Source organism: Rhipicephalus sanguineus, chromosome 4, assembly GCF_013339695.2.
Source record: "Rhipicephalus sanguineus isolate Rsan-2018 chromosome 4, BIME_Rsan_1.4, whole genome shotgun sequence".
Taxonomy (NCBI): domain Eukaryota; kingdom Metazoa; phylum Arthropoda; class Arachnida; order Ixodida; family Ixodidae; genus Rhipicephalus; species Rhipicephalus sanguineus.
Genome location: NC_051179.1, coordinates 138,258,510 through 138,273,156, shown reverse-complemented (window position 1 = coordinate 138,273,156; position 14,647 = coordinate 138,258,510).

Sequence of the window (14,647 nt, the reverse complement as noted above, 5' to 3'; positions counted from 1 at the left end):
ACCGGTTTCAGGGCCCTCAGTGTTGACAGACACGGGGCTTTAAAAGCCGGACTTTTGTAGTAGTAAAAGAGTTCAGTCGAGTGAGTTGATTCACTCGTATCTATTTTCTCTTCATCGTGTAAATAAACCTACGTTCCTCTTTGAAAGTTCGCGCCTCCTCACTGGAAATCATCAGCTATGGGGACGGACGGCGGGGGCCAGCTACCGTAACGAGACCCGCCGAACCCCATTCCTTATACTGCGTCGGCGTTGTCTTTCGCGGGCGAGAGCGCGTTCTCGATCCTTGCGAGCTGGTAAACTCTAAAAAAAAATTAAAAGAGGGTCACGGCACCGTGACTCTCTTCCGGTGCTCATTTGACCCCTTTTGGAAGGTAGAAGCAGAAAAAGAGAGGTAGCATTTCTAGAGTCACTAGACTCTCCTGAAGCGCGTTTCGATTGGCTTCCGTGATGAAGGCGCCGCCGTATACGCCGTGCATATCGCGCGTTTGCCGTTCGGCGCCATTGTCGCGCCATGGCCCGTGGCTCGCTCGCCGACGCAGCCAGGCTGGCGCGTCGCCTCCGCCTCCTCTCTCAGTCTCCTCGGTCTTTTGGAATGCGTTGCGTTGGTTGCGCGGGTTGCGTTGGTTGCCTGTCTTGTAGTTTTGTGTTCGAGCGAACATGCGCATCTTTGGCGGCGGTGACGCCCGGCTCCGTGCTCGAAGTGACGCTTGGAGGGCGCAATATTCATGGAGCTGTGGACACGGACAACGTGCGCCTGTTAACGGTGAGTGTACTGCTTTCGTAGGTGCTAATTATACAACTTTAGCTGGGCGTCTGCACAAGTTCTGCGGAAGTAGGCTGCCAGCCATTTCCAACAGCAGCCTGCGTCCGCGGGGCTGTTGCGGATGCCCGACTAAAGCTTTTAAAGAGTTGACACCGTTATGCGCGTTGCTGCACAGGCTTCCATAAAATGAGTGATGCAAACAATTATGAAGGGTCATTGTTTGCTGATAGCACATTGTGTCTGCACTGCTTAAGGTGCAAGATGTCGTTTTGAGATGCGCTTCAGTCTACTTCATATTAGCATCTCCATCGACATTAAGTATGCAGCTTTCTTCCACGCGTGGGAACGTGAAAAAAAAAGTCTGTGTACGGAACACTTACGCGCGCTATATATGATGGTTTTTGTTGGCCCAAAGACGTTAGTTTAAGATGCAGATATAGTACGATGTTTCCAGCGCGTACGCAGTAGTCACTTAAGTTGGACACGCCTCGCTGGTAAAGTGAAAAGTTCGAGATTTCGACGGCGCGCGTTGTTGCGGCCGACGCCGTGCGCTCTTTTCCTTCGTTTCTTTTTGCTGTTTTTATGGTTTGCCTACATCTACGATGACGTTTGACGTTATAACAGAATCGAGTGAGTGTACGTGACTGTGTGAGCTATGTGCGGTAATTCTAGCATATGAAATATCTGATGTAGACGTAGACGGCGTCCGGGCGCGCTGAGTGTCGTTCGGGCGCTCGTACTCGCATGTGTTTATCTGAGTATTTAAGGATCGGTTACGTTTGTAAAAGACGCGGTCAGTAACCACTCACGACGTGCCCTTGACTTGCGGAGGATACGTTTGGGTGTCGGATTATGCCGAAGAAAGCCGGTCTTATTCTGAAAGCAAATTTTGAAGCGATTTCTCAAAAAGGAAGTGCACAGCCAGCGCTTATTGCGAAACGAGATTCCTGCCTTCTTTTACGTGAAAACTTGTTTTCGTTACGAAATTATTGAAAACAAAACACACGTGTCAGATGGGTGTAGAGTAACGGTGCGTTGAACAAAAGGTGGTTTTAAATGCAAATAATCAGTGTGTGTGTTGGCTATTTCCAGAATCCCGGATCGCTTCTCCCTCCTCTTCACTCCAGTTGACAGCCACACTCGGGGAAACAAAGGTGTCGCTATGGTCTAGCGCCTCACCACTCGCGATGGGAAAATCAACAGTGGCGTTCGCCCTGTCAACCGAACGAGGCAGTCGGTCCGACATTTACATTGGTTGGACAACACGACGTAGGAAAAGAGGTGAGTGGCACCCACGCAAAGGAGCCTAAACCAATTTCGTTTGTTTTTTAAAAGAGGCTCACATCATCTTGTGCTGCAAGTTTGTCTCCAAGTGGCGTGTTACAAAAGCTACTATTTGCAAGTTGTGTTTTGCACGATAACAGCGAAAAACTTGGTTCCTTATCATGCCTGTTTGCATTTGTTGTTTTGTTCCGAGCCTTCATTATGTCTGTGTAAATCACTTATTGTGAATGGTTTTGCAAACACTTACTGCAATTCCGTTTTCTCACCGTAATATCACGTTGTGCCTTTCAGAGATCATACATAGCAAGATAGCAACATAGCAAGTCAAATGCTTCCAGCCGTCACCACTTTTTTATTTGTTCTTAACCATAAGGAATAAATATGGAATCATGATGCCAATTTCTGCAGTTTATTTTGCACCATATGACACTATGCACGTCACAGTCACACATTTTAGTTAGCTATACACATACAAGCATGTAAATAGTGAATACCTCAACTGCTCAATTGGAAATCACAGACCATATTTTCGCGCTTTCTAAATTACTCTGCTGAAAAAGGTGTGTTGTTTTCACGAGTTTCATTAAAATATAGCTAAAATTGAACTATTATTTTGTTGCAGTCGCTGGGCACAACGGCAAGTATTATGGGACTTGCTTAAAATGAATACTTCCCTATTTACAACACTAGTCGCGCAAAAGTAGAGCATGGGTCAGCTTAGTAACTTAAAATAGTCGTTGAGTCGCTTGACGCTTCGGTGTGTGTCATTTGACCCCCATAGGAGGGTTAGCGGGAAGAATCATCTGACTCTTTCATCAGTGGTAATGTGATCCTTCGGATAAGAGTCCTTCCACTTTTCCTGGAGGGTCAGGGTACTCTCGTAGAGCGCGCCGACTCTGACCCACCAAGAGAGTCACCGTGACTCCTTAAAGAGAGTCGTATGCGTGGCAAGTCCGAACTCCCTGAAAAGAGTCACACATACTCTTTTTTTTTTCTTAGAGTGTAGTTCAGCGTTCATCGCAGAAAGAGCGTTTCCATAGTCAACACGCGCCGTTCGCTCTCTCTGTCGCGTCACGGCGCGCGCTGAGGCGGTGGCGCCGTTTCTTGCGCTCAAGCAAATGGACTGTCCCCACAGCAGACAACGATGCACGACGCACGCTGACACGCCGAGACCCTAATGTGCTTCGCCCATAAAATGAGATAGACCAGATACACAATATACCGAGAATACATGCAAATATTCAAGACCTGTTTAATGTAAACATTTTGGCAGGGGTCTGGCTGGCTAATTGAAAGAGTTCTAGATGCTACACTGATCAAAGGATTACAAGAATGCTATCGGTTACAGATGAAGCCTAAAATTTTGGTTTTCCCTGATAAAAATAAACAGGCCTGTGCGGAAGGCGCAGCACAGTCACACCGAAAGCTGGAAGAGTGGCCTTAGAGCCCGTTCTAAACTCTCTTCGGGAAACTAATACAAGTACGCATGCAAAATATCCACTGCGCCATAAATATCTCTTCCGAAGTATGGATGCACCCACTGTGTCACTACTCTTTTTTCGGCGGAGAAGCCAGGTACCCGCTACATATCTGTAAGGCATTATGTGCTCTTTGTTGGTGCTGCATGCAGCTGATGACGATGAAGAGTTATGGCTGAGCACTTTGTAGCGGGTGCGAAGCTTTAAGCTATACACTCGCTGCGCAATTAGCATTAGGTGACGCCTGCTTGCTATTTTACTCTTCTGCCCCGCTGTATTACGTATGTTAGCGCGATTCTTTGCCCCATATGACGCCTGTATAGGGTGTTTTTGCAAAGGAGTTTCAAGCACCTGCGTGGCTCTGTGGTAGAATGAACGACTGCCACGCAGAGGGCCCGGGTTCAAGTCTCATCCGATCCTGGATATTTTTTTATGAATTCATTTTTTCTTATTTCGCGTGATAGCAGTTACGGACACCAGCGGCGGCGGCGGCGGACAACTACGGCACTGTTGGGATCTCATAAGAGCTTTCGCTGTAAAAACACCTCATATAGACTATATTACGGTTGGGTTTCGGTGCCGCCATATTAGGCTGTAGCCTTGCAGTTTTGCATCTTTAACAATTCAACGAACAGTGCTATGGTAGACGCGTACGCATGAAAACGGTTGGGTTGCTGCATTGGACATTTATTAATCTTATTAAGTCACGTCGTGGCATACAAAAATATGACATTCGTTTAACAGCCCAAGGTGGCAGCGCCCATCTGACATGTAAAATCGTCTTTCGAATATTCACATCTAACCGTAATGGCCAAATATATGCGAGATATGCTATAATAATGTCACTAATCCCGTTAATGGGGATTGGCAATCGCCGGGCGGATTCTAAGGGCTGGCGTCACGGCCCTCCGAAAACGCACCACGAAAGCGCGGACAATTTAGAGTTGGTCCTTTGGTACGCCCGCGAACGCCGGTTGTGGTCCAAAGACCGAGTCAGAGCCGAGAGTCGATAACACAACCGAAAACGAAATATATTCTCAGTTAAGGCAGTACAAATAACATCAACACATGCACACTCGGCTGGTACCAGTTACAACTTCACAATATAATTCAGATGGTGTTTACACAACGGGAGCTAAACAAACAGATCACACGCTACGAATGCAATCGCATGCATTACAACTATTTAATGACCGTTAAAGTCCTGAATATACAATGGCGTATCCAGTCCACAATACTTGGACGGTAATCGAATGCTTCTCTTCAAGGAAACACTCACGCCAGCTCCAGCGTTGATCGTCGTAGCTCAACCGTCGTCGTGACTTGTCACGGCTCACACGGCGTCGTCATCCAATTCTTCCAGATCGACGATCGACTGACCGCACACCATCATAAACACATCTTCTTTGGCTAACGGAGCCACACGTAGCATAACTTCACCATCCGGGCCGACTGACTCGCTCACTCCTTCACTGACTTCTCGACCCCTCGACTTTCGTCGTTTGCGCGCTTTTATCCCTTCTTCCCCGGTTTCTAGAAGCGTCGGGAGGGTTCCTCGGCGTGCAATACAGCTAAGGCTAGAGAGAGGGCGAGAGCTTTCTCGTATGTTCGAATCGCGGCGGCATCGCTCGGGGATGCGTCCCCCCTTCCTTCTAGAAACATCCAGGCTTTGCCGGGCGTTTGATCGCGTCGTCTGCGCCTGGCTCGATTGGGTGAGGAGGATGCGGCGCGCCGGCCTCTTTTGATGCTTGTTTTTTCGTCCTTTGCGCTTCTTGGGCGAGCGGTTCGCGCTGTTCTGTCTCGTGGCCAGCTGAAAGCGGCCGCGCGCGCGCTTTATAACATGCTCGTTCGTGACACTGCCCCCCACTTCAAGAATATTATCACATAATATTCAAACAACACAAACGAGCGCGCACATACACATCCAAGAATATCCACATACAGAGTCCATAACTCAGTCCACACAAAATGCGCGTCACATTCACAATAGAGATCTCAATACAATTCACAGGGCATTTCAATGTCACGACATATGAAAGATAAACTCAAGTACATAAGTACAACACACTATCATACCTTTCATATAAAACAATGCGAACGCACAAACAGTGTTCGGTAATTACAATACTCATACAATTATCTCAATGGCATTGTACACATAATGTTACGCAAGCGACACTTGGCTCACTAGCCATACACACTTGACACAGGGAATAATAACACTTCAAACACTTTCAAACTCAAAACACTTCAAACAAATTCAATTCCAACACCCTGTAATGTTTAAATCGTGCCGCGCTTGCGCCCCTTCTTTCGGTGCTCGCTCGCTCTCTTTTTGTTTCTCTTCTTTTTCTTGCGAGCCGTTCCATTTGACGGTGCCGGAGGGGGCGTCTCTGCTGCCGTCGACACATTCGACACCGGCAAGGCTTCGTCGTGTTCCTTAGAACGTTCTCGGTGTTTCGTCAACTTCTGCGCGTCGTGGTGTTTTTCCTGCACGACCACCTTCGTCATCTTTTGAGCCGCAGATGATGGTGGCCGCTTGGTGGCAATATCACCTGCTCGGCGCGTCTTCGCAGGCGGTACAGCGACTGTAGGTGCCTCATTATTGCCATCCTCTGACACCTCGGCTTCAATTGGGGCTCGGACGACATCTTTCCTGGGATTCTCTTCCGCGGTTCCTTTCTGTTGCGGTTCCCGAACTGACGAGGGCTCCATCTTCGGGGCTTCTCCCAAACGTTCAGGGTCGTATGGCCCTCGAGCTCCGTCGATGTTTCCCACGATTAGGTCGAACAGGGGGTTATTCATGCACAGGGCAGTAACTCTCCCGCTGAAGTAAGGGGCCTCAACTTCAATCTTGGCTTCGGGAAGCATTCGAATGGAACTATCAAGCAAGCGAACCGGTTGGGTATTGCCTGTGAAATCACTCTCTCGGACCAATTTCTTTCTTACGATAACAGTGGTGCACCCACTATCTCTTAATACCATGGCTTCCTTTCCACCAACCTTCCCCATAAGTGTCGGCATTCCTTTCGTTGTGTCTGTTGTCATCGCAGCACCAATGAAATGCATCTTCTTCCCGCTTTTCACATCGGCCAATTCATCTTTGATCGCTTCTGTTTCCTCTTTTGGCGGGGCATACGCACAAGCTGCTTGGTGGGCCTTACTTGCATCGTTTCGACATGCGTCTGCTTTGTGCCCAGTCTGAGCACATTTAAAACACTTCATCACACTGGGGCGTGAGAAGTTGGTCCGACAGCTGTTAGCGCGATGATCCACTCGGTTACACAGAAAGCATCGCGGAACACTCTCTGTTGCACGCTTGTTTTCTTCAGGTGCCGATTTCTTCGACTCCTCGTGAACTTCCTTTTTTACTTTGGCCAGATTCGTGCCACCTTGCGCTTCCAAGAATTGATCGGCCAAGTCAAGCATGTCCTCGAGCGATTTAGCTTTCCTCTCTTTCAGATACAGCGACAGGCTCGGGTGGCAACTGGTGAGAAATTGCTCTCTGATTAAAAGCTCTCTAAGCTCACCGTACTCCTGCGCCGTCTCTGAAAGTTCGATCCACCTGTCAAAATAATGGCTGAGCCGCGCGGCATACTGCGTTGCCGTCTCGCCATCAGCTGGCTTTCCTGCATGGAACCGATCTCGGAAGCCTTCCACGGTGAATCGAAATCGCTTCAATAAAGCAGCTTTTACTTTCGTGTAATTAGCTGCATCGGTAGGTGTCATCCTACCGTACACACTGAGCGCTTCGCCACTCAAGCAAGTGCTCAAAGCTGTTGCCCATTGCTGCTCCGGCCAATTTTGGCTTCTAGCTATCGTCTCAAACCTGTGCAGGTATGCATCAAGGTCATCTTTCCTCTCATCAAACGCCACAAGCAGTTTGCTTGGGTTCAATCGGAAGCTATGATCTTCCCTTTCGCTGCTCTCCACTCTAGCTTGCACGGGAGTCTCTATGCGCTGTTGCAAACGGAGCCGTTCGAGTTCGATCTCGTGCTGCCGTTGCCTTTCTCTCTCAGCCATCTGCGCCTCTCTTTCTTCTCTATCCCTCTCAGCTGCTAGCCTCTCTCTCTCCAGCTCCAGTTTCAATTGTTGTTCTCTTTCTTCCTTCAACTGTCGCTCTTTAGCCTCTCGCTCTTCTTTCTCCCTCTCAGCTGCCAGCCTCTCTTTCTCTAGTTCTGCTTCTCTCTCTTTGATGGCCCTCTCAGCCGCCAACCTCTCTCTTTCAAGCTCTGCTTCTCTCTCTTTATTAGCTCTCTTAACCGCCAACCTCTCCTTTTCGAGCTCTGCTGCTTTTTCTTTCTTAACTCTTTCTTTTTCTTCTTTTTCCTTTTGGCTGACCCACTTTCGTAGTTCGGCCCCAGACAAACCTATCTTCTCACCAAGGGCAACTAACTTCTCAAGATCCATGATGCCCGTCAACAAAACCTAGCCGCGTGCACAAAATATCTGCCTAACTTCGAATACAAACCACTCTCTGCACACAGGTTAGCGAGAACGCGGTGCAACACTCAAAAATCGTTCGCGAGCACTATCAACGTCTCAAGGCTCTTGCTCCCTACTTTGGACACACTATGCACCAAAAGGTCCTGTCGCGGACGCCAGAATAATTGTCACTAATCCCGTTATTGGGGATCGGCAATCGCCGGGTGGATTCTAAGGGCTGGCGTCACGGCCCTCCGAAAACGCACCACGAAAGCGCGGACAATTTAGAGTTGGTCCTTTGGTGCGCCCGCGAACGCCGGTTGTGGTCCAAAGACCGAGTCAGAGCCGAGAGTCGATAACACAACCGAAAACGAAATATATTCTCAGTTAAGGCAGTACAAATAACACCAACACATGCACACTCGGCTGGTACCAGTTACAACTTCACAATATAATTCAGATGGTGTTTACACAACGGGAGCTAAACAAACAGATCACACGCTACGAATGCAATCGCATGCATTACAACTATTCAATGACCGTTAAAGTCCTGAATATACAATGGCGTATCCAGTCCACAATACTTGGACGGTAATCGAATGCTTCTCTTCAAGGAAACACTCACGCCAGCTCCAGCGTTGATCGTCGTAGCTCAACCGTCGTCGTGACTTGTCACGGCTCACACGGCGTCGTCATCCAATTCTTCCAGATCGACGATCGACTGACCACACACCATCATAAACACATCTTCTTTGGCTAACGGAGCCACACGTAGCATAACTTCACCATCCGGGCCGATTGACTCGCTCACTCCTTCACTGACTTCTCGACCCCTCGACTTTCGTCGTTTGCGCGCTTTTATCCCTTCTTCCCCGGTTTCTAGAAGCGTCGGGAGGGTTCCTCGGCATGCAATACAGCTAAGGCTAGAGAGAGAGCGAGAGCTTTCTCGTATGTTCGAATCGCGGCGGCATCGCTCGGGGATGCGTCCCCCCTTCCTTCTAGAAACATCCAGGCTTTGCCGGGCGTTTGATCGCGTCGTCTGCGCCTGGCTCGATTGGGTGAGGAGGATGCGGCGCGCCGGCGTCTTTTGATGCTTGTTTTTTCGTCTTTTGCGCTTCTTGGGCGAGCGGTTCGCGCCGTTCTGTCTCGTAGCCAGCTGAAAGCGGCCGCGCGCGCGCTTTAAAACACGCTCGTTTGTGACAAATAAACATCTTAGAAAGAAATCTGTCTGGAAAACTCTCGAAGTTATAACCGGCACCAGTCGAGGTTTAAGGCGCCGTCCCAGCCTATTTTCGGGACTGATTCAGTTCCTCGCCGATGACTGAAGTGCCCTAACTAACGGCATTTCTTGCTTCGAGCTCATCCACTCCAGCGCTTCGCGAAAGTCGTGGCTGTACACAGCGGGCAGTGCCTGTGGGCAGGGTTCATTTGATTAAGGGTTCCCGATAGGCTTCATTACAAATTTTGGTGGTCCACATGACGGTGTAATGTTCCGTATGCGAAGCGTTTTACAGGTATATTCTTTCAGATTTGTTACTTCAAAACAGTATTGCGCCGGAATTGCACGTAAATGAACATGCAACGAAATGGCGAGGATAATACTGGGACGCCTGGTCGATTCGCTAGACAGCCATTGAACGTGTCAATGTCCGAGGCCGCTATTGGTGTAGCCTAAAACATCTGGTTCCTACCCACCAGGGGGATTGGCCACACAGTAGTTAATAGCGTAAGTGCATGAAAAAATAACGAAGAAGCAATACTAAACACTACACAACATAAAAAAATTGCAGCATATCCACGGGGTGAATGATGATGAGTGGGACGAAGCTCCGGAGGGCATCATCGGTAAACCGTGAATACGAGTAATTCGCTCCACTAAAGTAAACACGTGAGAAATATTAAACATAATACTTTCTCGCATCGGCTGCTCAACAGTCACCTGTGAAGCGCCGGCGGTGGCCATTTCTCCTGATGCAGGGCTTGGATGGAGAAGTTCCAGAGGGATGGCCTCGGGACTAAGGCCTCGCAGTCGGCGACTGTAGCGGTGGACAGGAGTATCCACTGTAGGAACGGGTTGCGGGATCGGACTGGCAGAACCGCTTCGTGAAGGGGTGGTGAGCATCAGGCGTTGAAGTCCGAAGACCCGAGCGTCGTATTCCTCAGAGAAATCGTGTTTGCTGCTCGAGCTTCCCACTTCGTCGTCCACAGTTATCTAGCCGGCCTTGAACACGTCCGAAGAACTGAAGACCCGAGCGTCGTCTTCCTCAGAGAAATCGTGGTTGCTGCTCGAGCTTCCCACTTCGTCGTCCTCAGTTACCTAGCCGGCTTTGAACACGTCCGAAGAACCGAAGACCCGAGCGTCGTCTTCCTCAGAGAAATCGTGGTTGCTGCTCGAGCTTCCCACTTCGTCGTCGTCAGTTATCTAGCCGGCCTTGAGCCGTGTTTTCATCATATACAAGTACCGCCATCTAGCAGACACTCCACGAACTAATCATATACAAGTACCGCCATCTAGCGGACACTCCACGAACTAATCATATACAAGTACCGCCATCTAGCGGACACTCCACGAACTAAACGAGAGGTGGGTACTACATACATCGGGGACGCACGACCCACGGCTTAAGGAGCTTCGCCCCTAAAAAGAAAGGAAGGACCCTGATGCAAATGCAGTGTGGTGAATTTATATAGCGTTCTGCGCACTCCTAATTATGTTTACTTCAAACAGGACACGTCATTTCATGGAGGGGCATGAGATGATGAAATTTCGTGCAGCACTCACGAGTAGAACAAAGGACGGAAGAAGCAACGGGAACAGGAGCGGACTCTGAACTGAGGTTTATATTGAAAGGCGAGAAGAAAAGAAGAAAGGTTAAGTAAAACCAGGTCATAATCGCTAATACGTAGAGCCGCAAGATTAACACTACCTTCACCAAAAAAAAAATCAAACAGCCTCATCCCCACGTGTTAGTCATTGTGCCTTGGTTTTTCTTCCCCTTTCTCTTTTTCCAGCTTTTCAATATAAACATCAGTTGAGAGTCAGCGCCTGTTCTCATTCTTTCTTCCGTTCATTGTCCTACTCGCGAGCGCTGCACAAAATTTCCTCACGAACACCAACCAACTAGCTGAGCTTACCGTATAAAAGGAGGTGGCATGACCACTGTCAAATAAAACGAGAGGAGGGATTTCTGTATTCGGCCCCAGCTTTTCGCGGGTGTAGCATGCCAGCTGTGTACATTCGCACATTGAGTTTCCTACAATATTTATTAAGGAAATTGTGGCCTGGGATCGTTCAGCCACCATGGGAATGATAGGTAGCACATGGATTTGCCTAGTGTTCGCGCTTGCTGCTTCGAACTACTTGTGGCTTTTTTATTGCGGTGCTTTGGCTTTTGTTTCAGATAAAATAACGCCTCGTTGGGAACCTCGTGAGCCGATTTGAATTGGTGAGCCTACAATGGTCAAGTTGGTGAATCGGGACTGCTGAACTTTTGCTGAACTTCGTCTTGAGACAAAGCGGCCGCAGGCCACGCGGAGCCGAAAGAGTGAAGCTCAGGCAAATCCATGCACTACCCATCATTCCCATACTGCCTGAAGTGTCATGTGTTGCAGCTCTCATAGACATTAAGCCAGATTTCCGTCTAGTGTACAATTATGAAACTCTATGTCAGAGGCGTAGCCAGAAATTTTTTTCGGGGGGGGGGGTGTTTCAACCATCCTTTTTGTATGTTCGTGCATGCGTTTGTATGTGTGCGTGTATATATGCACATGCAAAATCGAAAATTTTCGGGGGGGGGGGGTTCCACCCCCCAATCCCCCCCCCCCTGGCTACGCCCCTGCTCTATGTACTCGCAAACTTCGCGACCTGATTCGTGGAAGGAGCCGGTAGGCAAAGGTGCCGTTTCTTCGGCTACTTCGGTCATCTGAGGAAGCTACCACATCAGTTCCGAAACGTCGGTGCGGCCTTAAACTTTGGCTGATGCCCGTTTAGCCATGAGGCATGCAATATGAACGCGCGCAGAGAAACATAAGAAGTCCATAGAACAATTTGTTTCGACCTGTACTAAGATATGTACCTGACAAATCGGAATATATTTCACAAATAGAGAGAGATAAAAGAAGAAAGATGGCGTCGAGCTATGGCACGGCTCGCGATTTCTACCGCCTAGGCGCCGCAGCCGCTCCTTGTGGTGGTGGCGGGTTCATGTTGACAAAAACAACGGGCTGCCCCTGGATGACCTGCCCCTGGTTGGCCTGCTCCTGGTTGATCACGTAGACGACGTTCGCTAACGGTGGGTTATCCTTGAAGTCCTTGTAGAAGCCGTAGATGTTGTGCAAGATGGCACCCTGAAATGTGAGCGGATCACTGGCACGAATCGGAAGCACCAGGTTAGAAGAGGAGTCAAAGGTTATTCAAAGGATCCATGAAACGGTGCATTGAAATCAGGCCACAACTAAAGTAATCGTCCTTGGTAGTGTTCCAGTATACTACATGAATAGACAGCTAAGAGGGCATCGGCCATCTTAAGTGCCATTCGTATTCTCGCGTAGCCGGCAAAGTGGACAGCATAGGAGACAAATACGATGCAGGAAGCTTTGCTGCCCAGACAAGATGGCGTCTCAGCGGAAGGCTCGGATAGCTCGAATCTCGCTGGTATACGGTCGTCTGCCTGCAGGTAGGTGCTTTTTTACGCGCTTAATCTAAGGCGCCTTCAGGTTTTCGTATATTTGTAAACGAAATATGTTCAGAAAATAATTCTCTTTGTTTTTCTTAGCTTCCTCTTGCCGACGCGACGTGGCGTCACGTCGCACAGACGTCATTCAGACACGTTCCATTACTCGGACCACCCGGGCTCGATGCAGTCCTCTAAGCTCTCAGCGTCTACACTGTCTAGGGTGCTGTCCAGAATCGGAACACAGGCTCTCAAGCTTTGTTGGTGGGCTACTTGGATGTCAATCATACTGGACAAATAACAGCGCCACATCACAAAGGCGCGATAGCTACACTTCTGTGTATGCGTGCATGTGTCGCATCTTTTTCATGTCACGCTGCCGTTCTTTACCATGAACTAGAGTAATTCATATGCATTACATCTAAAGCGAAGCAGCTTTTTTCAAGGTAGCTCAAAGCCTTCGCCCACGCGCTGTAGATCGCGAAGGCTTGTCTGTTTAGTTGATCTTTGAGCCAACACGTGCCGCCACCAACGTGGCTTTGTGCAGTAACTTTAGAGCGCCCGCTCTAAATACACTGGAACTACCGTTTCAGTTTCGGCAACTCGCGCTCTTTCCCCCGGTACAAACGCTAAGACAGCAATCAGATCAGTCGCATATGACTGACTGATATGAGCACTGCTGACTCCTTAATCGGTATATTTTTTTTGTCTAGCTTTGTAACGCTTGAATTTAGCAAACATAGTTTTAAACACGCCAGGCTTCTTATTCAAAAGAGCCTCGGCGTGAAATCAGATGCCGAAATTCGTGAGTATGAGCACATCATGTTCATGCACATTTCAAGCACGTTTCCCTCTTAAGGCATTATTCATAAACACATTTACATTATTGTGATTACTACAAGTACTAAAATAGAAACAGTGGTAAGAATTGTTACGTAGGCGGTATGTTGAAGAGACAGAATTGTACGTTACAGTTACAAAACGTTACACGTTCAGTACATCAAATTGGCAGCCATTACAGGCAAATAGATGTGTACTCAGATTCGGAAAGCGAAATACACAGTTGAGAGACACTATCAGGATTGTCGACAAGTAAATCATCAATTGGCGGAAGCTTTTGAACGTTTGTTCGCCACTTAATATGTTGACTTACCTTCACTATGGCTAGAAGCACGTAGAAGATGGCCAGTTGGGAAAACACGGTGTTCTGCAAATAAAGAAGAATCACCAAGGTATGAAGACGTCACTGCTTTCTTTACAGCCGCAATGTCGATATAGTAAGCGAACAGTACCATCGCAAAATTTGAGGAAACATTGCATATCAAAGGCCTACATATCTTTGTCACTGTTACGACCACGATTCTTCCGCACAAGTGATTAAACGAGTATGCAGTGCCAAAAAGGTATCGCCTGACGAAAAAGCGGATGACGCTTGTACCGAAGCGCAAGTACCAAGCCTGCCTTTGCAGGGGGCGCTGTTGCTACGAGGTAGCTGCCCTCCACAGTAACTCTAGAGGTACCATAAACTACGATGTCTTACGGGCAGCAATCCCAAGCAGAAAGAGAAACTCAGTCTCCGCTATAAAAAGTGCTGGTTGAAGCTTGAAATCCTCATAATGACGTGATTCTACTAAATGGGCGGCAGAGGGTGAGCCTTATCTTTGTTTTTAAAGAAGGAATAATTTCTAGCCACTCAAGCAATGCGCGGGGCTCCACTGAAAAATTCGAGTATTGCAAAACTAGACTGCCTAGCGGAATAATAGGGGATGGATGGATGGACGGATGATATGAGCCTCCCCTTTATAACGGGGTGGTGAATTGTGCGCCACCAAGCTCGACAAGAAGAAAAAGAAGAAAACACTTTTTTGATAAGTTGACCTATTGCCTTGTCTACTTCGATTAAACCAATCTTACTATAGAAAAACCACACAAATTCACAACCAAGCTCTCCGCCCTTTACGGCAGATTGTACTTATTTTTTCCACTATTTATTTTAATCATTCTTTCTACTTTTCTGCCGCTAA